This window comes from Triturus cristatus, chromosome 10, assembly GCF_964204655.1.
Source record: "Triturus cristatus chromosome 10, aTriCri1.1, whole genome shotgun sequence".
Lineage (NCBI taxonomy): Eukaryota > Metazoa > Chordata > Amphibia > Caudata > Salamandridae > Triturus > Triturus cristatus.
This window is the reverse complement of record NC_140593.1, coordinates 855,094,190-855,109,234: the sequence shown is the minus strand read 5'-3', so window position 1 is coordinate 855,109,234 and position 15,045 is coordinate 855,094,190. Positions and strand designations below refer to the sequence as shown.

General features: G+C 47.1%; 14 non-coding genes across 14 annotated transcripts; all 14 read left to right on the top strand.

Annotated features, from left to right (window-relative positions):
* The first annotated feature begins 741 nt into the window (after positions 1-741).
* Positions 742-814, top strand: TRNAV-UAC (transfer RNA valine (anticodon UAC)). The gene has a single exon. It is a non-coding gene; the product is annotated as a tRNA-Val (tRNA).
* Positions 815-1,255: 441 nt separating this feature from the next.
* Positions 1,256-1,327, top strand: TRNAP-AGG (transfer RNA proline (anticodon AGG)). The gene has a single exon. It is a non-coding gene; the product is annotated as a tRNA-Pro (tRNA).
* A 2,252-nt stretch (positions 1,328-3,579) lies between these two features.
* TRNAV-UAC (transfer RNA valine (anticodon UAC)) lies at positions 3,580-3,652 on the top strand. The gene has a single exon. It is a non-coding gene; the product is annotated as a tRNA-Val (tRNA).
* A 441-nt stretch (positions 3,653-4,093) lies between these two features.
* Positions 4,094-4,165, top strand: TRNAP-AGG (transfer RNA proline (anticodon AGG)). The gene has a single exon. It is a non-coding gene; the product is annotated as a tRNA-Pro (tRNA).
* Positions 4,166-4,912: 747 nt separating this feature from the next.
* TRNAL-CAA (transfer RNA leucine (anticodon CAA)) lies at positions 4,913-5,024 on the top strand. Its single transcript has 2 exons — positions 4,913-4,950; positions 4,979-5,024. It is a non-coding gene; the product is annotated as a tRNA-Leu (tRNA).
* Positions 5,025-5,960: 936 nt separating this feature from the next.
* TRNAP-CGG (transfer RNA proline (anticodon CGG)) lies at positions 5,961-6,032 on the top strand. The gene has a single exon. It is a non-coding gene; the product is annotated as a tRNA-Pro (tRNA).
* Positions 6,033-6,417: 385 nt separating this feature from the next.
* Positions 6,418-6,490, top strand: TRNAV-UAC (transfer RNA valine (anticodon UAC)). The gene has a single exon. It is a non-coding gene; the product is annotated as a tRNA-Val (tRNA).
* A 441-nt stretch (positions 6,491-6,931) lies between these two features.
* Positions 6,932-7,003, top strand: TRNAP-AGG (transfer RNA proline (anticodon AGG)). The gene has a single exon. It is a non-coding gene; the product is annotated as a tRNA-Pro (tRNA).
* Positions 7,004-9,255: 2,252 nt separating this feature from the next.
* TRNAV-UAC (transfer RNA valine (anticodon UAC)) lies at positions 9,256-9,328 on the top strand. The gene has a single exon. It is a non-coding gene; the product is annotated as a tRNA-Val (tRNA).
* Positions 9,329-9,769: 441 nt separating this feature from the next.
* Positions 9,770-9,841, top strand: TRNAP-AGG (transfer RNA proline (anticodon AGG)). Its single transcript has one exon. It is a non-coding gene; the product is annotated as a tRNA-Pro (tRNA).
* Positions 9,842-10,588: 747 nt separating this feature from the next.
* TRNAL-CAA (transfer RNA leucine (anticodon CAA)) lies at positions 10,589-10,700 on the top strand. Its single transcript has 2 exons — positions 10,589-10,626; positions 10,655-10,700. It is a non-coding gene; the product is annotated as a tRNA-Leu (tRNA).
* Positions 10,701-12,093: 1,393 nt separating this feature from the next.
* Positions 12,094-12,166, top strand: TRNAV-UAC (transfer RNA valine (anticodon UAC)). The gene has a single exon. It is a non-coding gene; the product is annotated as a tRNA-Val (tRNA).
* Positions 12,167-12,607: 441 nt separating this feature from the next.
* Positions 12,608-12,679, top strand: TRNAP-AGG (transfer RNA proline (anticodon AGG)). The gene has a single exon. It is a non-coding gene; the product is annotated as a tRNA-Pro (tRNA).
* A 2,252-nt stretch (positions 12,680-14,931) lies between these two features.
* TRNAV-UAC (transfer RNA valine (anticodon UAC)) lies at positions 14,932-15,004 on the top strand. The gene has a single exon. It is a non-coding gene; the product is annotated as a tRNA-Val (tRNA).
* Positions 15,005-15,045: the final 41 nt, after the last annotated feature.

Here is a 15,045-nt window from a genome sequence, read left to right as displayed (position 1 = left end):
GCAGGCCCTCCCTTGCATCTGGGGTGGAAGTCTATGGGGCAAGTGTCCAGGACTTGCAGAGGAGTAGAAGTGCCAGAAAGTGCCACAGTTCTCATCAGCGCCTTTTTTCTGCTCTCTGGCAGCTAGGATATCGACTGATCCCTTCCTTGCAAGAGTGAAAAAAACAACACCTTGAGAGAAAACATGACTTTTTGTGGTTCACATAGAGAGAGAGCAGCCAAATAGCCCTGCTTTGTTTCTGAAAGACGCATCAGAAATTGCTTAAAATGCCAACTGGGGAATCAGGCTCGTTGGTCTAGGGGTATGATTCTCGCTTCGGGTGCGAGAGGTCCCGGATTCAAATCCCGGACGAGCCCATGCTGTGGAATTATTTTTAGGCTGCTTATTATATAGGGCCATTTCTTCTTTTCAATGCTATAAGACGCCGTGTATGGTGAGAAAGTTCCTTTCCCTCTACGCTATTTCCCACTTTTGGCGTATAGAATTTCAGTGCCGGACTTCTTTGCAACTGCTTTTCTGGGGTGGACCATCAGTGTAGGAAAATTAAATGCAAAGTGTTTTTCTAGTGTGGTTTCAGGTATGGTTTTAAAATCGCCTTTTGGAATAAAAGGGGTTCTCGTTCCTTTCTTCCAAAGAAAGAGATCGGGTAAGGAGGGTCCAACTTTGAGCTTCATGGACATTGGCCCTTGGTCTGTGCATTCCAGCCCACTACATGCCAAGAAGATTCCTGCAAGCGTGTCTGTTTCTGTAGTGTAGTGGTTATCACGTTCGCTTTACACGCGAAAGGTCCCTGGTTCGAGACCGGGCAGAAACAGCAGCTTTCTGTTTTTCACACAGTTTGCATTTACTCTCTCAATTTATAGGAAAGCTGAGATAATGGAAGCTGTCTATCCCTCACCAGCGTGACGTACTGTGCTCCAGGGGTATCAGTGACAGCTCAAAAAGAGAAGTGACGATAGTTTGCGCTATTCGTTTGCACGTCCTTGTGTACTGAAGGTTGGGCCTACTTCATGAAAGCAAGGCATGAGAGCAGAAATGGTTTTATTGACCTCACCGAGAGCATACACCTAGAACAAACAAAATGTCTGAAGGATAGAGGCATTTTCATTTCTTGTTCGATGACGGCCATGGAAAAGACAGCAACCATATTGCAGAAGAGAGCAGCATGTGCAGTTGCTTGCTTTGGGTGAAGCATTCACTAACTCGCTGCCAATAACCCCCGGAGCCGGTGCGAAAGGCGACTCTTGTGTGCCTCGGCTCGTTGGTCTAGGGGTATGATTCTCGCTTAGGGTGCGAGAGGTCCCGGGTTCAAATCCCGGACGAGCCCTTTTTCAGAGGTAAACATACGAATCCTACTCAAAACTCACAATGCCTGACTATTTCTCATTACACTCGCCGCATTGTTGCACAAAATATTTTGAACCTCATAAGAAACATGGATCACCATGCTTTTTCTGCCTTCATGCTTAGTCTGTGTGTGTCCCAGGTGATGCTTTCCCAAGCTGTACTTGCTGGCATTTAGGCATCAGATATTTGTCTGTCGATGCCTGCATAAGTCAATTTTTAATACGTCTAATTGCAAGTATGTTGGCTGATATCTCTGCAGTTTTCACACTTGCTCCTCGCTTTCTGAGTGGCTGCTCATACAGCAGAATAGAAGTAGAGAGAACCCTTGAGAGGAACCTTGCTCTAACAGTAAGACACAGCAAGTGAGTTTCTGTAGTGTAGTGGTCATCACGTTCACCTAACACGCGAAAGGTCCCCGGTTCGAGACCGGGCAGAAACACTGTGCATGAGCTGCTTTTATGTGCACCCTCTAAAACCTTATTATCTCAATGCAAGCTTAAGAAGAGGCGGTCCTTGAACCCAGCGAGCCATGGGAAACTTCCTTTACTTTTGCAAGACGAAACAAAGTAATCCGCATCCATCAGTGGTCGCTCTTGTGCCTAGCTTTTTTTTTGTCATGCCATGTTGTATTGTGGGGTCTTTACACTTGTGACATTGCTGTGAACATTGTAAGTGCAAACATTGGCAGGTGCAGTCAGAAGAGTCAGATCTGTGCACACCCAGGGCTGTCAGGATGGCCGAGTGGTCTAAGGCACCAGACTCAAGAGAGCTTGATCTTCAGTGCAACTGAGACTTCTGGTCTCCTCATGGAGGCGTGGGTTCAAATCCCACTTCTGACAGGTTTCTTTTACACCCTTAAATCGTCCTGTTTTTTGCAGTGCATTCCCCACACACCACAATCTTTGCACGGACCTGTAACATATGACGAGAAATCCACCAACGATCAGGCTGGGCCCTCAATCACAATTCCATGTATTCCTGGAAGGGACACCTCAGGCACACCTTCCGTTAAATTTGCACTCCATCACACAAACTGCCGTGCTGGTTTCTCATTAAGCAGTTGATCCCATCTTTGTTGTGAGGCTCTCCTGCCACCTTTTGGGCGGAGAAGGCACTGTCCCTGCAACAACACAGGCAGACATGTTCAACAGGGCTTCCTGGTTATGTGGGAGGAGCAGATTGTCATTGGTCCCCCCTTGCGAATTTTAATTTACATAAGGAAGACAGAGAGGTATCTGGGAGTAGGCAGTACACACGGACATTGAACTCTATCTTGTGATTTACAGCCAATTCTAGATTGAGGCAGGAGGAAAGGAGGTGACTTGCCCAAAAATGGCCATCCTGGGAATTCAGCCACCCTGGGGCTCCCAGGTTAGTGTTTCAGTCCTGCGAGCCACTCATATAAATCTCGCCTGATCGAGCCTGATCGAGCGCTGAGTGAGCGTGTTTGAATCCAAGAATCAAATGCCTCTGTCTTAGGAGCAAGAATTGGCAGGCCCTCCCTTGCATCTGGGGTGGAAGTCTATGGGGCAAGTGTCCAGGACTTGCAGAGGAGTAGAAGTGCCAGAAAGTGCCACAGTTCTCATCAGCGCCTTTTTTCTGCTCTCTGGCAGCTAGGATATCGACTGATCCCTTCCTTGCAAGAGTGAAAAAAACAACACCTTGAGAGAAAACATGACTTTTTGTGGTTCACATAGAGAGAGAGCAGCCAAATAGCCCTGCTTTGTTTCTGAAAGACGCATCAGAAATTGCTTAAAATGCCAACTGGGGAATCAGGCTCGTTGGTCTAGGGGTATGATTCTCGCTTCGGGTGCGAGAGGTCCCGGATTCAAATCCCGGACGAGCCCATGCTGTGGAATTATTTTTAGGCTGCTTATTATATAGGGCCATTTCTTCTTTTCAATGCTATAAGACGCCGTGTATGGTGAGAAAGTTCCTTTCCCTCTACGCTATTTCCCACTTTTGGCGTATAGAATTTCAGTGCCGGACTTCTTTGCAACTGCTTTTCTGGGGTGGACCATCAGTGTAGGAAAATTAAATGCAAAGTGTTTTTCTAGTGTGGTTTCAGGTATGGTTTTAAAATCGCCTTTTGGAATAAAAGGGGTCCTCGTTCCTTTCTTCCAAAGAAAGAGATCGGGTAAGGAGGGTCCAACTTTGAGCTTCATGGACATTGGCCCTTGGTCTGTGCATTCCAGCCCACTACATGCCAAGAAGATTCCTGCAAGCGTGTCTGTTTCTGTAGTGTAGTGGTTATCACGTTCGCTTTACACGCGAAAGGTCCCTGGTTCGAGACCGGGCAGAAACAGCAGCTTTCTGTTTTTCACACAGTTTGCACTTACTCTCTCAATTTATAGGAAAGCTGAGATAATGGAAGCTGTCTATCCCTCACCAGCGTGACGTACTGTGCTCCAGGGGTATCAGTGACAGCTCAAAAAGAGAAGTGACGATAGTTTGCGCTATTCGTTTGCACGTCCTTGTGTACTGAAGGTTGGGCCTACTTCATGAAAGCAAGGCATGAGAGCAGAAATGGTTTTATTGACCTCACCTAGAGCATACACCTAGAACAAACAAAATGTCTGAAGGATAGAGGCATTTTCATTTCTTGTTCGATGACGGCCATGGAAAAGACAGCAACCATATTGCAGAAGAGAGCAGCATGTGCAGTTGCTTGCTTTGGGTGAAGCATTCACTAACTCGCTGCCAATAACCCCCGGAGCCGGTGCGAAAGGCGACTCTTGTGTGCCTCGGCTCGTTGGTCTAGGGGTATGATTCTCGCTTAGGGTGCGAGAGGTCCCGGGTTCAAATCCCGGACGAGCCCTTTTTCAGAGGTAAACATACGAATCCTACTCAAAACTCACAATGCCTGACTATTTCTCATTACACTCGCCGCATTGTTGCACAAAATATTTTGAACCTCATAAGAAACATGGATCACCATGCTTTTTCTGCCTTCATGCTTAGTCTGTGTGTGTCCCAGGTGATGCTTTCCCAAGCTGTACTTGCTGGCATTTAGGCATCAGATATTTGTCTGTCGATGCCTGCATAAGTCAATTTTTAATACGTCTAATTGCAAGTATGTTGGCTGATATCTCTGCAGTTTTCACACTTGCTCCTCGCTTTCTGAGTGGCTGCTCATACAGCAGAATAGAAGTAGAGAGAACCCTTGAGAGGAACCTTGCTCTAACAGTAAGACACAGCAAGTGAGTTTCTGTAGTGTAGTGGTCATCACGTTCACCTAACACGCGAAAGGTCCCCGGTTCGAGACCGGGCAGAAACACTGTGCATGAGCTGCTTTTATGTGCACCCTCTAAAACCTTATTATCTCAATGCAAGCTTAAGAAGAGGCGGTCCTTGAACCCAGCGAGCCATGGGAAACTTCCTTTACTTTTGCAAGACGAAACAAAGTAATCCGCATCCATCAGTGGTCGCTCTTGTGCCTAGCTTTTTTTTTGTCATGCCATGTTGTATTGTGGGGTCTTTACACTTGTGACATTGCTGTGAAAGTTGTAAGTGCAAACATTGGCAGGTGCAGTCAGAAGAGTCAGATCTGTGCACACCCAGGGCTGTCAGGATGGCCGAGTGGTCTAAGGCGCCAGACTCAAGAGAGCTTGATCTTCAGTGCAACTGAGACTTCTGGTCTCCTCATGGAGGCGTGGGTTCAAATCCCACTTCTGACAGGTTTCTTTTACACCCTTAAATCGTCCTGTTTTTTGCAGTGCATTCCCACACACCACAATCTTTGTACGGACCTGTAACATATGACGAGAAATCCACCAACGATCAGGCTGGGCCCTCAATCACAATTCCATGTATTCCTGGAAGGGACACCTCAGGCACACCTTCAGTTAAATTTGCACTCCATCACACAAACTGCCGTGCTGGTTTCTCATTAAGCAGTTGATCCCATCCTTGTTGTGAGGCTCTCCTGCCACCTTTTGGGCGGAGAAGGCACTGTCCCTGCAACAACACAGGCAGACATGTTCAACAGGGCTTCCTGGTTATGTGGGAGGAGCAGATTGTCATTGGTCCCCCCTTGCAAATTTCAATTTACATAAGGAAGACAGAGAGGTATCTGCGAGTAGGCAGTACACATGGACATTGAACTCTATCTTGTGATTTGCAGCCAATTCTAGATTGAGGCAGGAGGAAAGGAGGTGACTTGCCCAAAAATGGCCATCCTGGGAATTCAGCCACCCTGAGGCTCCCAGGTTAGTGTTTCAGTCCTGCGAGCCACTCATATAAATCTCGCCTGATCGAGCCTGATCGAGCGCTGAGTGAGCGTATTTGAATCCAAGAATCAAATGCCTCTGTCTTAGGAGCAAGAATTGGCAGGCCCTCCCTTGCATCTGGGGTGGAAGTCTATGGGGCAAGTGTCCAGGACTTGCAGAGGAGTACAAGTGCCAGAAAGTGCCTGCAGTTCTCATCAGCGCCTTTTTTCTGCTCTCTGGCAGCTAGGATATCGACTGATCCCTTCCTTGCAAGAGTGAAAAAAACAACACCTTGAGAGAAAACATGACTTTTTGTGGTTCACATAGAGAGAGAGCAGCCAAATAGCCCTGCTTTGTTTCTGAAAGACGCATCAGAAATTGCTTAAAATGCCGACTGGGGAATCAGGCTCGTTGGTCTAGGGGTATGATTCTCGCTTCGGGTGCGAGAGGTCCTGGGTTCAAATCCCGGACGAGCCCATGCTGTGGAATTATTTTTAGGCTGCTTATTATATAGGGCCATTTCTTCTTTTCAATGCTATAAGACGCCGTGTATGGTGAGAAAGTTCCTTTCCCTCTACGCTATTTCCCACTTTTGGCGTATAGAATTTCAGTGCCGGACTTCTTTGCAACTGCTTTTCTGGGGTGGACCATCAGTGTAGGAAAATTAAATGCAAAGTGTTTTTCTAGTGTGGTTTCAGGTATGGTTTTAAAATCGCCTTTTGGAATAAAAGGGGTCCTCGTTCCTTTCTTCCAAAGAAAGAGATCGGGTAAGGAGGGTCCAACTTTGAGCTTCATGGACATTGGCCCTTGGTCTGTGCATTCCAGCCCACTACATGCCAAGAAGATTCCTGCAAGCGTGTCTGTTTCTGTAGTGTAGTGGTTATCACGTTCGCTTTACACGCGAAAGGTCCCTGGTTCGAGACCGGGCAGAAACAGCAGCTTTCTGTTTTTCACACAGTTTGCATTTACTCTCTCAATTTATAGGAAAGCTGAGATAATGGAAGCTGTCTATCCCTCACCAGCGTGACGTACTGTGCTCCAGGGGTATCAGTGACAACTCAAAAAGAGAAGTGACGATAGTTTGCGCTATTCGTTTGCACGTCCTTGTGTACTGAAGGTTGGGCCTACTTCAAGAAAGCAAGGCATGAGAGCAGAAATGGTTTTATTGACCTCACCGAGAGCATACACCTAGAACAAACAAAATGTCTGAAGGATAGAGGAATTTTCATTTCTTGTTCGATGACGGCCATGGAAAAGACAGCAACCATATTGCAGAAGAGAGCAGCATGTGCAGTTGCTTGCTTTGGGTGAAGCATTCACTAACTCGCTGCCAATAACCCCCGGAGCCGGTGCGAAAGGCGACTCTTGTGTGCCTCGGCTCGTTGGTCTAGGGGTATGATTCTCGCTTAGGGTGCGAGAGGTCCCGGGTTCAAATCCCGGACGAGCCCTTTTTCAGAGGTAAACATACGAATCCTACTCAAAACTCATAATGCCTGACTATTTCTCATTACACTCGCCGCATTGTTGCACAAAATATTTTGAACCTCATAAGAAACATGGATCACCATGCTTTTTCTGCCTTCATGCTTAGTCTGTGTGTGTCCCAGGTGATGCTTTCCCAAGCTGTACTTGCTGGCATTTAGGCATCAGATATTTGTCTGTCGATGCCTGCATAAGTCAATTTTTAATACGTCTAATTGCAAGTATGTTGGCTGATATCTCTGCAGTTTTCACACTTGCTCCTCGCTTTCTGAGTGGCTGCTGATACAGCAGAATAGAAGTAGAGAGAACCCTTGAGAGGAACCTTGCTCTAACAGTAAAACACAGCAAGTGAGTTTCTGTAGTGTAGTGGTCATCACGTTCGCCTAACACGCGAAAGGTCCCCAGTTCGAGACCGGGCAGAAACACTGTGCATGAGCTGCTTTTATGTGCACCCTCTAAAACCTTATTATCTCAATGCAAGCTTAAGAAGAGGCGGTCCTTGAACCCAGCGAGCCATGGGAAACTTCCTTTACTTTTGCAAGACGAAACAAAGTAATCCGCATCCATCAGTGGTCGCTCTTGTGCCTAGCTTTTTTTTTGTCATGCCATGTTGTATTGTGGGGTCTTTACACTTGTGACATTGCTGTGAACGTTGTAAGTGCAAACATTGGCAGGTGCAGTCAGAAGAGTCAGATCTGTGCACACCCAGGGCTGTCAGGATGGCCGAGTGGTCTAAGGTGCCAGACTCAAGAGAGCTTGATCTTCAGTGCAACTGAGACTTCTGGTCTCCTCATGGAGGCGTGGGTTCAAATCCCACTTCTGACAGGTTTCTTTTACACCCTTAAATCGTCCTGTTTTTTGCTGTGCATTCCCCACACACCACAATCTTTGCACGGACCTGTAACATATGACGAGAAATCCACCAACGATCAGGCTGGGCCCTCAATCACAATTCCATGTATTCCTGGAAGGGACACCTCAGGCACACCTTCCGTTAAATTTGCACTCCATCACACAAACTGCCGTGCTGGTTTCTCATTAAGCAGTTGATCCCATCTTTGTTGTGAGGCTCTCCTGCCACCTTTTGGGCAGAGAAGGCACTGTCCCTGCAACAACACAGGCAGACATGTTCAACAGGGCTTCCTGGTTATGTGGGAGGAGCAGATTGTCATTGGTCCCCCCTTGCGAATTTTAATTTACATAAGGAAGACAGAGAGGTATCTGGGAGTAGGCAGTACACACGGACATTGAACTCTATCTTGTGATTTGCAGCCAATTCTAGATTGAGGCAGGAGGAAAGGAGGTGACTTGCCCAAAAATGGCCATCCTGGGAATTCAGCCACCCTGGGGCTCCCAGGTTAGTGTTTCAGTCCTGCGAGCCACTCATATAAATCTCGCCTGATCGAGCCTGATCGAGCGCTGAGTGAGCGTGTTTGAATTCAAGAATCAAATGCCTCTGTCTTAGGAGCAAGAATTGGCAGGCCCTCCCTTGCATCTGGGGTGGAAGTCTATGGGGCAAGTGTCCAGGACTTGCAGAGGAGTAGAAGTGCCAGAAAGTGCCACAGTTCTCATCAGCGCCTTTTTTCTGCTCTCTGGCAGCTAGGATATCGACTGATCCCTTCCTTGCAAGAGTGAAAAAAACAACACCTTGAGAGAAAACATGACTTTTTGTGGTTCACATAGAGAGAGAGCAGCCAAATAGCCCTGCTTTGTTTCTGAAAGACGCATCAGAAATTGCTTAAAATGCCAACTGGGGAATCAGGCTCGTTGGTCTAGGGGTATGATTCTCGCTTCGGGTGCGAGAGGTCCCGGATTCAAATCCCGGACGAGCCCATGCTGTGGAATTATTTTTAGGCTGCTTATTATATAGGGCCATTTCTTCTTTTCAATGCTATAAGACGCCGTGTATGGTGAGAAAGTTCCTTTCCCTCTACGCTATTTCCCACTTTTGGCGTATAGAATTTCAGTGCCGGACTTCTTTGCAACTGCTTTTCTGGGGTGGACCATCAGTGTAGGAAAATTAAATGCAAAGTGTTTTTCTAGTGTGGTTTCAGGTATGGTTTTAAAATCGCCTTTTGGAATAAAAGGGGTTCTCGTTCCTTTCTTCCAAAGAAAGAGATCGGGTAAGGAGGGTCCAACTTTGAGCTTCATGGACATTGGCCCTTGGTCTGTGCATTCCAGCCCACTACATGCCAAGAAGATTCCTGCAAGCGTGTCTGTTTCTGTAGTGTAGTGGTTATCACGTTCGCTTTACACGCGAAAGGTCCCTGGTTCGAGACCGGGCAGAAACAGCAGCTTTCTGTTTTTCACACAGTTTGCATTTACTCTCTCAATTTATAGGAAAGCTGAGATAATGGAAGCTGTCTATCCCTCACCAGCGTGACGTACTGTGCTCCAGGGGTATCAGTGACAGCTCAAAAAGAGAAGTGACGATAGTTTGCGCTATTCGTTTGCACGTCCTTGTGTACTGAAGGTTGGGCCTACTTCATGAAAGCAAGGCATGAGAGCAGAAATGGTTTTATTGACCTCACCGAGAGCATACACCTAGAACAAACAAAATGTCTGAAGGATAGAGGCATTTTCATTTCTTGTTCGATGACGGCCATGGAAAAGACAGCAACCATATTGCAGAAGAGAGCAGCATGTGCAGTTGCTTGCTTTGGGTGAAGCATTCACTAACTCGCTGCCAATAACCCCCGGAGCCGGTGCGAAAGGCGACTCTTGTGTGCCTCGGCTCGTTGGTCTAGGGGTATGATTCTCGCTTAGGGTGCGAGAGGTCCCGGGTTCAAATCCCGGACGAGCCCTTTTTCAGAGGTAAACATACGAATCCTACTCAAAACTCACAATGCCTGACTATTTCTCATTACACTCGCCGCATTGTTGCACAAAATATTTTGAACCTCATAAGAAACATGGATCACCATGCTTTTTCTGCCTTCATGCTTAGTCTGTGTGTGTCCCAGGTGATGCTTTCCCAAGCTGTACTTGCTGGCATTTAGGCATCAGATATTTGTCTGTCGATGCCTGCATAAGTCAATTTTTAATACGTCTAATTGCAAGTATGTTGGCTGATATCTCTGCAGTTTTCACACTTGCTCCTCGCTTTCTGAGTGGCTGCTCATACAGCAGAATAGAAGTAGAGAGAACCCTTGAGAGGAACCTTGCTCTAACAGTAAGACACAGCAAGTGAGTTTCTGTAGTGTAGTGGTCATCACGTTCACCTAACACGCGAAAGGTCCCCGGTTCGAGACCGGGCAGAAACACTGTGCATGAGCTGCTTTTATGTGCACCCTCTAAAACCTTATTATCTCAATGCAAGCTTAAGAAGAGGCGGTCCTTGAACCTAGCGAGCCATGGGAAACTTCCTTTACTTTTGCAAGACGAAACAAAGTAATCCGCATCCATCAGTGGTCGCTCTTGTGCCTAGCTTTTTTTTTGTCATGCCATGTTGTATTGTGGGGTCTTTACACTTGTGACATTGCTGTGAACATTGTAAGTGCAAACATTGGCAGGTGCAGTCAGAAGAGTCAGATCTGTGCACACCCAGGGCTGTCAGGATGGCCGAGTGGTCTAAGGCGCCAGACTCAAGAGAGCTTGATCTTCAGTGCAACTGAGACTTCTGGTCTCCTCATGGAGGCGTGGGTTCAAATCCCACTTCTGACAGGTTTCTTTTACACCCTTAAATCGTCCTGTTTTTTGCAGTGCATTCCCCACACACCACAATCTTTGCACGGACCTGTAACATATGACGAGAAATCCACCAACGATCAGGCTGGGCCCTCAATCACAATTCCATGTATTCCTGGAAGGGACACCTCAGGCACACCTTCCGTTAAATTTGCACTCCATCACACAAACTGCCGTGCTGGTTTCTCATTAAGCAGTTGATCCCATCTTTGTTGTGAGGCTCTCCTGCCACCTTTTGGGCGGAGAAGGCACTGTCCCTGCAACAACACAGGCAGACATGTTCAACAGGGCTTCCTGGTTATGTGGGAGGAGCAGATTGTCATTGGTCCCCCCTTGCGAATTTTAATTTACATAAGGAAGACAGAGAGGTATCTGGGAGTAGGCAGTACACACGGACATTGAACTCTATCTTGTGATTTGCAGCCAATTCTAGATTGAGGCAGGAGGAAAGGAGGTGACTTGCCCAAAAATGGCCATCCTGGGAATTCAGCCACCCTGGGGCTCCCAGGTTAGTGTTTCAGTCCTGCGAGCCACTCATATAAATCTCGCCTGATCGAGCCTGATCGAGCGCTGAGTGAGCGTGTTTGAATCCAAGAATCAAATGCCTCTGTCTTAGGAGCAAGAATTGGCAGGCCCTCCCTTGCATCTGGGGTGGAAGTCTATGGGGCAAGTGTCCAGGACTTGCAGAGGAGTAGAAGTGCCAGAAAGTGCCACAGTTCTCATCAGCGCCTTTTTTCTGCTCTCTGGCAGCTAGGATATCGACTGATCCCTTCCTTGCAAGAGTGAAAAAAACAACACCTTGAGAGAAAACATGACTTTTTGTGGTTCACATAGAGAGAGAGCAGCCAAATAGCCCTGCTTTGTTTCTGAAAGACGCATCAGAAATTGCTTAAAATGCCAACTGGGGAATCAGGCTCGTTGGTCTAGGGGTATGATTCTCGCTTCGGGTGCGAGAGGTCCCGGATTCAAATCCCGGACGAGCCCATGCTGTGGAATTATTTTTAGGCTGCTTATTATATAGGGCCATTTCTTCTTTTCAATGCTATAAGACGCCGTGTATGGTGAGAAAGTTCCTTTCCCTCTACGCTATTTCCCACTTTTGGCGTATAGAATTTCAGTGCCGGACTTCTTTGCAACTGCTTTTCTGGGGTGGACCATCAGTGTAGGAAAATTAAATGCAAAGTGTTTTTCTAGTGTGGTTTCAGGTATGGTTTTAAAATCGCCTTTTGGAATAAAAGGGGTTCTCGTTCCTTTCTTCCAAAGAAAGAGATCGGGTAAGGAGGGTCCAACTTTGAGCTTCATGGACATTGGCCCTTGGTCTGTGCATTCCAGTCCACTACATGCCAAGAAGATTCCTGCAAGCGTGTCTGTTTCTGTAGTGTAGTGGTTATCACGTTCGCTTTACACGCGAAAGGTCCCTGGTTCGAGACCGGGCAGAAACAGCAGCTTTCTGTTTTTCACACAGTTTGCATTTACTCTCTCAATTTATAGGAAAGCTGAGATAATGGAAGCTGTCTATCCCTCACCAGCGTGACGTACTGTGCTCCAGGGGTATCAGTGACAGCTCAAAAAGAGAAGTGACGATAGTTTGCGCTATTCGTTTGCACGTCCTTGTGTACTGAAGGTTGGGCCTACTTCATGAAAGCAAGGCATGAGAGCAGAAATGGTTTTATTGACCTCACCGAGAGCATACACCTAGAACAAACAAAATGTCTGAAGGATAGAGGCATTTTCATTTCTTGTTCGATGACGGCCATGGAAAAGACAGCAACCATATTGCAGAAGAGAGCAGCATGTGCAGTTGCTTGCTTTGGGTGAAGCATTCACTAACTCGCTGCCAATAACCCCCGGAGCCGGTGCGAAAGGCGACTCTTGTGTGCCTCGGCTCGTTGGTCTAGGGGTATGATTCTCGCTTAGGGTGCGAGAGGTCCCGGGTTCAAATCCCGGACGAGCCCTTTTTCAGAGGTAAACATACGAATCCTACTCAAAACTCACAATGCCTGACTATTTCTCATTACACTCGCCGCATTGTTGCACAAAATATTTTGAACCTCATAAGAAACATGGATCACCATGCTTTTTCTGCCTTCATGCTTAGTCTGTGTGTGTCCCAGGTGATGCTTTCCCAAGCTGTACTTGCTGGCATTTAGGCATCAGATATTTGTCTGTCGATGCCTGCATAAGTCAATTTTTAATACGTCTAATTGCAAGTATGTTGGCTGATATCTCTGCAGTTTTCACACTTGCTCCTCGCTTTCTGAGTGGCTGCTCATACAGCAGAATAGAAGTAGAGAGAACCCTTGAGAGGAACCTTGCTCTAACAGTAAGACACAGCAAGTGAGTTTCTGTAGTGTAGTGGTCATCACGTTCACCTAACACGCGAAAGGTCCCCGGTTCGAGACCGGGCAGAAACACTGTGCATGAGCTGCTTTTATGTGCACCCTCTAAAACCTTATTATCTCAATGCAAGCTTAAGAAGAGGCGGTCCTTGAACCCAGCGAGCCATGGGAAACTTCCTTTACTTTTGCAAGACGAAACAAAGTAATCCGCATCCATCAGTGGTCGCTCTTGTGCCTAGCTTTTTTTTTGTCATGCCATGTTGTATTGTGGGGTCTTTACACTTGTGACATTGCTGTGAAAGTTGTAAGTGCAAACATTGGCAGGTGCAGTCAGAAGAGTCAGATCTGTGCACACCCAGGGCTGTCAGAATGGCCGAGTGGTCTAAGGCGCCAGACTCAAGAGAGCTTGATCTTCAGTGCAACTGAGACTTCTGGTCTCCTCATGGAGGCGTGGGTTCAAATCCCACTTCTGACAGGTTTCTTTTACACCCTTAAATCGTCCTGTTTTTTGCAGTGCATTCCCCACACACCACAATCTTTGCACGGACCTGTAACATATGACGAGAAATCCACCAACGATCAGGCTGGGCCCTCAATCACAATTCCATGTATTCCTGGAAGGGACACCTCAGGCACACCTTCCGTTAAATTTGCACTCCATCACACAAACTGCCGTGCTGGTTTCTCATTAAGCAGTTGATCCCATCTTTGTTGTGAGGCTCTCCTGCCACCTTTTGGGCGGAGAAGGCACTGTCCCTGCAACAACACAGGCAGACATGTTCAACAGGGCTTCCTGGTTATGTGGGAGGAGCAGATTGTCATTGGTCCCCCCTTGCGAATTTTAATTTACATAAGGAAGACAGAGAGGTATCTGGGAGTAGGCAGTACACACGGACATTGAACTCTATCTTGTGATTTGCAGCCAATTCTAGATTGAGGCAGGAGGAAAGGAGGTGACTTGCCCAAAAATGGCCATCCTGGGAATTCAGCCACCCTGGGGCTCCCAGGTTAGTGTTTCAGTCCTGCGAGCCACTCATATAAATCTCGCCTGATCGAGCCTGATCGAGCGCTGAGTGAGCGTGTTTGAATCCAAGAATCAAATGCCTCTGTCTTAGGAGCAAGAATTGGCAGGCCCTCCCTTGCATCTGGGGTGGAAGTCTATGGGGCAAGTGTCCAGGACTTGCAGAGGAGTAGAAGTGCCAGAAAGTGCCACAGTTCTCATCAGCGCCTTTTTTCTGCTCTCTGGCAGCTAGGATATCGACTGATCCCTTCCTTGCAAGAGTGAAAAAAACAACACCTTGAGAGAAAACATGACTTTTTGTGGTTCACATAGAGAGAGAGCAGCCAAATAGCCCTGCTTTGTTTCTGAAAGACGCATCAGAAATTGCTTAAAATGCCAACTGGGGAATCAGGCTCGTTGGTCTAGGGGTATGATTCTCGCTTCGGGTGCGAGAGGTCCCGGATTCAAATCCCGGACGAGCCCATGCTGTGGAATTATTTTTAGGCTGCTTATTATATAGGGCCATTTCTTCTTTTCAATGCTATAAGACGCCGTGTATGGTGAGAAAGTTCCTTTCCCTCTACGCTATTTCCCACTTTTGGCGTATAGAATTTCAGTGCCGGACTTCTTTGCAACTGCTTTTCTGGGGTGGACCATCAGTGTAGGAAAATTAAATGCAAAGTGTTTTTCTAGTGTGGTTTCAGGTATGGTTTTAAAATCGCCTTTTGGAATAAAAGGGGTCCTCGTTCCTTTCTTCCAAAGAAAGAGATCGGGTAAGGAGGGTCCAACTTTGAGCTTCATGGACATTGGCCCTTGGTCTGTGCATTCCAGCCCACTACATGCCAAGAAGATTCCTGCAAGCGTGTCTGTTTCTGTAGTGTAGTGGTTATCACGTTCGCTTTACACGCGAAAGGTCCCTGGTTCGAGACCGGGCAGAAACAGCAGCTTTCTGTTTTTCACACAGTTTGCATTTACTCTCTCA